At 36.0% G+C, this 8,581-nt stretch overlaps 1 pseudogene; it reads right to left on the bottom strand.

The window, feature by feature from the left end:
- LOC107853780 overlaps positions 1 to 8,581 on the bottom strand; it is a 78,095-nt pseudogene that overhangs the window by 36,983 nt on the left and 32,531 nt on the right.

Here is an 8,581-nt window from a genome sequence, read left to right on the forward strand (position 1 = left end):
TACAAGAGTATAAAATAATAAATGTAATCAGGTCATGAATTTTTTCTGTCACCTAATCGCTATAGAGCTATAATGTTACAAGAGTATAAAATAATAAATGTAATCAGGTCATGAATTTCTTCTGACACCTAATGGCCAGAGAGCTATAATGTTAAGAGTATAAAAGAGCTATAGCGCTATGTTCGTGCCTTATACAACTTGTATCAAATATTCTTTCAAATACTCTTTATCAACTACCTTCGTAGGGAGTTGCTCGTAAGTGTTTCGAGAGCTAATGAAGATGGATTCATAGACCAAAGTAACAATTGTAGCACCCACGAATGGACCGAGCCAGTAAATCCAGTGACTATTCCATTTCCAATGAAATTACAAAATCCAATCTATGCAGCTTCTTTTGGATACTTGACTTGAGTTTCATCACCCTATTATTAAGGCGGGCTCCTGACTTGCAATTTCTTCACCCTGTTCTTCAAGGGGGCTCCTGACTTGAAATTTCTTCAACTTGTTGCTTTGACTATCAATTTCTTCACTCTGTTATCCAGGAGGGCTCCTGACTTGCTATTTTTCAATCTGTTGACTTTCAATTTCTTCTCCTATGTTGCATGACTTTCAACTTCTTCATCTTGCTGTTTGATTTTCAACTTCTTCACCTTATTGCTTGACTTTTCATTTATTCCCCCTGTTCTTCAGGCAGGTTCCTGAAATCAAATCAAATTTCAAAAGAAAAATATTCCAAACCAAGATTATAATAAAGAGAAATTCCGTTTGTTAGAAAAGTAAAGTTCCAAAAATAGGAATTAAATTTTTGCCCCAATTTATCATCAGAGGACTTTTGTGAAAGTCACATCATAACTACTTGAAAAACCTGAACAAAGAAATACATCTTCTATGGGTTAATTGGAATGATTCGACAACAAAGTGCATTTTCTAGGAGTCAAAGGGAATGACTCGACTAGAAAGTATATTTTCTATGAATCAAGGGGAATGATTCGACTAGGAAGTACATCTTCTAGGATTCAAAGGAAATGACTCAACTAGAAGGTACATCTTCTAGGAATCAAGGGGACTGGCTCGACTAGGAAGTACATCTTCTAGGAATCAAGGGGAATGACTCGACCAGGAAGAACATCTTCTAGGAATCAAGAGGACTAACTCGACTAGGAAGTACATCTTCTAGGAATCAAGGGGAATTACTCGACCAGGAAGTATATCTTCTAGGAATCAAGGGGAATGACTCGACTATGAAGTACATCTTGTAGGAATTAAGAGGAATGACTCGACCAGGAAATACTTTTTTTATGAATCAAGGGGAATGACTCGTCTAGGAAGTACATCTTTTAGGAATCAAGGGAAATGACTTAACTAGAAAGTACATCTTCTAGGAACCAATGGGGATGACTCAGTTAGGAAGTACATCTTCTAGGAATCAAGGGGAATGACTCAACCAGGAAGTACATCTTCTAGGAATAAAGAGGGATGACTCAACCAGGAAAAACATCTTCTAGGAATCAAGGGGGCTGACTCGACTAGGAAATACATCTTCTTGGAATCAAAGTGACTAACTCGACCAGAAAATACATCTTCTAGGAATCAAGGGGACTGACTCAACCAGAAAGTACATCTTCTAGGAATCAAAGGGACTAACTCAACTAGGAAGTACATCTTCTAGGAATCAAGGGAAATGGCTCGACCAGGAAGTACATCTTCTAGGAATCAAGGGAAATGGCTCGATCAGGAAGTACATCATCTAGGAATCAAGGGGAATGACTCAACCAGGAAGTACATCTTCTAGGAATCAAGAAGAATGGCCCAACTAAGAAGTACATCTTCTAGGAATCAAGGTGACTGACTCGACTTAGAGGTACATCTTCTAGGAATCAAGAATAAAGTTAGGAAGTGCATCACCTAACAAGTAAAATTCAAATTACCCAATCAAGGAAGTGCGACTCCTTACAAATGTCACTTGAATTATCCAAACAAGGAAATTTTTCTCCTTACAATTATTGCTTAAATTATCCAAATAAGGAAATGTGTCTCCTTATAAATGCTGCTTGAATTACCCAAACAAGAAAATGCATCTCCTTATAAATTCTGCTTAAATTATCCAGACAAGGAAATGTGTCTCCTGACAAATATCACTTGAATTACCCAGACAAGGAAGTGCGTCTCTTTACAAATGCCACTTGAATTACCCAAACAAGGAAGTGCGTCTCCTTATAAATGTCGCTCAAATTATCTAAACAAGGAAGTGTGTCTCCTTACAAATGTCGCTTGAATTACCCAAACAAGGAAGTACGTCTCCTAGAAATATTGACTTATAAGTTTTACCATGGTTTTGATTACCAAACTTGTGCAGCAACATTGCGCCCTTGCATTGTAGATGTGAGAAATTATGGCCTTTGATATTTAGGTTTTGGAGTCCTTGATTTGTAGGTAACATGTTTCTTATTTCATCAAAGAAAATTTGTGAGTTTAAAACATAGCGGTTGGTTTGTGTCTTTGGGTTTCGAGGAAATTGCTCTTGCGCAGGTCACATTCAATCTTGCTTACAACCATTAACATATGTCATTGACCTACTGCATCATTGACCCAAACTCAGATTATTAAGAGTGACTCTGAAACAAAATAAAGCATCCCCACTTCGTCATGCTCCTCAGATAAACTTTTACTCTTTGAACCTTGGTATTTCTATGAGTTCCCAGATTTGTCTGTTGATGAAACTTTTTGCATACCTTATTTTGGCTAATAATTATGTCTCTTTCATTTGCTTGCCTTTCTGTCTTACTTTATGCAATTGAAGACATTGGTAGACAATTTTGGAATCTTTTCTCGCTGGTTTTGACATGGACTTGACTCAAAGACACAAAAAAAAAGATAATTTTTATTTTATTTTTTTATTTGGATAACTGACTCAAGAAAATAAAAATAAAACTATTGAGAAGAAATAAAATACAATGAATATCCTCATTGAAAAAGATAAAAGAAAAATTTATCTGAAAGCAATAGTCAACTCTAATGATTATGACATGAATTTTTTATTAAGTTGTCTGATCTTTCCATCCAAATTTTCCACCATTTATTATTGAGTTAGTGACCCTGAAACTGAGTTACTTCCTTGGGTCAAATTCATTGGGAGACCTCATTTGGCTAGTGGCTCCTTGAAGGGTTTTCGCCAATAAGCCTTTTTTTCTCTCAGCTCACCATTGTCTTATGGTGTCCGTGAGGGTTTTTCACTAATGAGACTCTCTTATTTTTATTTCTCCCAACTCACAGTCGTCTTACGGTGCCTGTGAGGGTTTTCACCTATAATACTCTGTCAGTTTTATTTTTCCCAACTTACCATCGCCCTACGGTGCCTGTGAGGGTTTTCACTAATAAGACTCTCTCATTTTAATTTCTCTCCTAATTTCTTATGATGAGAAAGACAAGTAGTTCACAAATGCATCATCATATCCACTTCATGCTTAGACTTAACATTCTCAAAGATTAAACTAAAGGTATTACTTTGGTTGTAACTTGGCTTTTGGATGGGTTAGAAAGAAAGGATGGAATGAGATCCAAACGACACTTGAAGTGAGGTAAGACTTACAACTTTTGGAATTGACTCAAACAATGAGGATTAACTCATGCCACAGTTTCTTTTCGCTGGGTGACTCTAACTTATTTATTTGGTTGGACCGAGCCCTGAGTAAGGCAGCCTACGTATCTCACTCCTGAGAGAGGAGAATCAGGTCACACGTAGTTTCAACAACTTGTTCTTTTGCTTGATTCTGATTTCCTTTTTTTATTATTAAATTTTTTTCTCTTTGGGATTTTTCTGACTCTATTTTTCTTGACACTATTCTTTTTCCTTTCTTTTTGGACACATTTTTTCTCTCTTCTTTTTTTGAAATATTTTTGACAATTTTCTTTTGAGCTTTGCTAACTCTATCTTGATTCCAAAAGAGGGGAATGAAAGAAAATAGAACTAAGGGTCAAATGAGTAAACAAAGGATGACATAATGTTTGGATAGCAGAATGAAATGCCTTCATCATATCAATCCTTCAAAATGCAAGTACGCAATAATGCAATATAAAAGTGGGAGATGAAGATCATTTGTGACAGTTTAACAACACCAACTTTAACTGAGCATGTATGTCGCTACTTCTTTTGCAAACTCCACCTTTGTTGTATATATCTCACATCGAATGACTCATTCTTTTGTGAAGCTAATTTTCTTTTTGTTTCTCTTCATAGGAGATCTTGTATCCACTGTTTGACCTAACTGAGATATGTCTTTCAATTGATGACCAAGTTTTTCTTGTAATTCTTGCCTTAATTTTTAAAGTAGGCTTCAACTTGGTCACCAAATATCACACACTCTATCTATTTTATCTGATGCTCTTTTATAAATGAAACATTTTGATTCAAAGTTCATGCTTAAACTGGATTTTAAGATCTAGCTAAAAATTCTGCCAATATTTCATATCACTAGTACCAATATAAAATGTATTGTGTAAAGAAAACAAAAAAGCAACACATATTTAAAACATAAACGGAAAGGGGACACTCCATTTAGTTAAAATAAAACATAGAAGGGTTTGAACATAAATGACAAAGGAATAAAATAAGATAGAACCCGAACTACAACCCTAAAATAATTTGGATAACCAAAAACATAAAATAAGCTACCACACCCCTTCCTAGTAAGGAGAGGAGTAACTTATCAATTATTGAGCCTAATATCTTAGCCACTGGTTTGCACATTAGCATGACTGGTGCTTTCAGCACTGTCAATGTTTTGCACCATAATCAATTTATCTTGAATCATATTTTTTATTTTTCTTTTAAAAGCATGACAATATTCAATACTGTGACCTTGAACATCATAATGATATGCACATCTCACATGAGGATCAAAATTTCTTAAATGCGGGTAAGGAATATACCCAAGTAGAGGAGTGATCATGCCTCACTGTACCAATCTCTGGAATAAATTGGCATATGACTCTCCAATTGGTGTAAATCTATTAAAGTTATCCCTACGCTTCTGCCTCATTTCATTGTTTGGCTTAGATCAAAAATCGGGCCTAGAAGAACTTTGGTATCTTTGCGGAGTAGAAGGATGACTCTAAGGAGTTGATGCATGCCATTGTGGTTAAGATAAGGGTTGAACATGTGGTTGTGTATTATATACTGGATATGGAGGTAGGGAAATAGAGTATAATGTATTTTGGGAGTGATTATGAGGAGCTTGGGTATGAACTTAGGTTTGAGCCTGAGGGTAACGACTTCGTGGTCTTCTAGGACGTGTTTGTTTCCTAGCTACAATAGCAACTACATATTCCTCATTCTTTTTTCCTCCAGCATTTCCTGAACCTTTTTGAATTATTTGAGTAGTTGCTTTCAATGTTGCGAAACTCATATTACGACCAATCTTAATACCATTCTCTATCATCTCTCCCATTTTAAGGGCCAGGGCCTCGATAAATTACTTGTCTAATGGAAGTAACAAGTGTTGATAATATGTTTTGTCAAGTGTTTAAATAAACACCTCCACTATCTTACTTTCTTTTATTGGTGGTTTCACCCTAGCAGCTTGCTCACGACTTCTAATCGCATACTCCCTGAAACTTTCTGTACTCTTCTTCTTCATATTAGTTTGGGATTTCTCGTTAGGAATCAACTCCACATTGTATTGAAATTATTGTACAAATTCATTAGCTAGGTCATTCCAACTATTCCACTTGTCGATGTCTTGGTCAACAAATCATTCCAAAGATAGACCTGAAAGACTCTCTGTAACGCCCCAATTATCTGAACTGGAATGCTACACTTTGCTCATGACCCCGAAGGACCACAAGCTAACCCATGACTAATATTTGTACATGTACACTGCATAATATGATATAAAAATATGGAAATATGCACTGAGAGGTCGTAAGGTTCAATACTAAACATAACTAAATAATAACAATAATGTCTGACATAGAGTGATATCTCAATACCAAAACAAAATTGAAATACTGAAGTCTGAAAAACATGAGAAATATTGTAGTCGTCTGAAAGCCTTTAACTGTCTAACTAAGGAGTTTATGGGACATATCCCTAACTAACTCCGTCAACTAAAAACTAAACTGATATGATAAAATAAGATCACATCCTCGGAGAATGAGGACTCACTGCTAAAACTCTAAACCCTGGAATGCTACTGCTGTTGCTGATCTGGGAGTCGTGTCTCTGAACCTATGGTGTAACATAAAGAGAAAACACCATATTGCAAATGTGTCAGTACAAAATAATATACTGAGTATACGTGTGAGGTAGGATGAATACATAGGGATTACATGCATGAATGATAATAACTGACTAACTAATATAAAAGTGAGAGTGCACACATAAATACATAGTAACTAAGATCATGAGAACATGATAACTGAATATATTTACTGATATCATAAATTTACTGATATCTAGCATGATAGATACTAGAGTTTCGATAACTAAAATAACTGATAACATGAGTGGCTGTGTCTGACAGTCCTAAATCAGATGGAACTATCTGAGTTTCGTATTGTGACTGAGTTGACTGTATCTGACAGTCCAAAAATCTGAAGAAATATCTGAGTTCTTTTACTTAAAATTGTGGGAATAGTTATTTAACTGACATGCCCCAAATATGCTAGAATAGCTAAGATGGGGTCAAATCTGTTCCCTGATTGGAAGGGTATCAATACCTCACCACTAATAAGGACAACTGTGGGTACCCTCAACTGATAGTGTCCCCAAAAGAGAATGGTAGGGCCCTCATCTGACAGTACTTATCCACCTCATCAACCCTCATATAATAGTATTGATGACTCAACCTATGTTGGCTACATAGTTATGGAACACAAGGATGACTACTAGGAATCACATCCTCATCTAACAGTATGCGTTCCCACCCTTGGGTTTACTCGGTGCTAATTTCTACGACAATCTAAATAGACTGAACATTATTGACTGACTGTACATGGATTGAGTTTACTAAATTCCATCGACTGATGGAATACTATTGATATCTGATAACTGACTGAGTTTATGAGATTACTGATCTTACTGAGTACTAAGTTCATGAGATTTCTAAGATTTCCTGAATCACATAACTGACTGACTTCTATAGAACATGGCTTGACTGAGAGTATCATGAAAACATGGCATGGCTCTAGGCACACAGCTATATTTTTTAGGTACAGGTACCCTCAGGACTCGCTAGAAGAAAACTGACAAGGCATGACATTCTTGAATACATGACCAACACCAACAATCCATAATACTCCTTAATTATAGGAATAGAGTTCATAATTCGTAATGCCATAAATAAGGGATTTCATGCTTCACATGGTTATCATTGTCTTGATCATAGAAGGGAATGAATATAACATGTACATACTTGCATGATTTCAATATCATGAACGTGGCATAACACAACAGTCAATACACAACAAGAGCATGAAAATTGTGTTGCATCATAAGGGTTAGCATGGACTTGTCATTTATTCTAGGCATTTTATCAAACACCTTACATTCACACTTTATAGCATAGGTGAAATCATCAATTTAAGAATCTAAAACTACCCAAACTCATAGGTTTTCAATCAACAAACTCACATACTTCATGGAAAGTCATCAACACACCATCTTGAAACATAAATAACAACGATCAACATGAACATGATCAAATCACAACAAGAAAATCACAATAGGTTATTTAAAACATGATTCTTGAACTCCACGAATGAAAGGGATCCATGAATGAACACTACGCATACCTTAATTCATGATTTTGTGAAGATTGACAGAGAGATTCTTGAAATTTGATGATGAATTCCCTTGGAATTGAACCTTCTATGAAAACCCTAGCTCTTGTTTTTGAGAGTTTTTTTTTAAGTAATTGAGTATAAGTTGCTAAATTATGACCAAATCTCGTGTTATAAGGCTTATATAGGGTGGGTAAATTGACCCTTTTAATCCTAGGACACGTATTTAATTTTTGAGAGAAATTTCCCGATTTTCATCCATGGCGCGACGCGCTGCTATCGCGCCAAGTCACTGGAAAGTGACAAATAGGAATTTTCACGGTGACACAATACGGAGCTATTGCGTTGCCACCTTGTTTGCGACCTGAACGTTTGGCACGACCGGCCACTATTGCAAAGCAACACTGAAAATTGACAATTCCCATTTGAGCTATCTCCACGATGCGCTGGAGGCTTTGGTGATATACTGTCTCACTAAAAAGGCTCTAACTCTTCGCCCGGGTGTCGGACTTGGGTGAATTTTATATCGATGAAAATCTTGAAAATTCCTCATGGAATAATCATCATTCACTTTAGAAGGTAATATTAGGCATTCTTGGGATAAAATTAGCTACGAAGAATATTTGGGGTATTACAATATCCCCCCCTTGGAAACATTCGTCCTCAAATGAGACTAACTGAAAGGGGGAACAATAAGCTAAACATGAACTAAAAATGGATAACGGGAACATGATCTCATGACTGATAAGTTGAACATAACATACATAACATACATATTTGATGCATGTGTAACTGATTTATG

Source organism: Capsicum annuum, unplaced genomic scaffold (genome assembly GCF_002878395.1).
Source record: "Capsicum annuum cultivar UCD-10X-F1 unplaced genomic scaffold, UCD10Xv1.1 ctg4425, whole genome shotgun sequence".
Classification (NCBI taxonomy): Eukaryota; Viridiplantae; Streptophyta; class Magnoliopsida; order Solanales; family Solanaceae; genus Capsicum; species Capsicum annuum.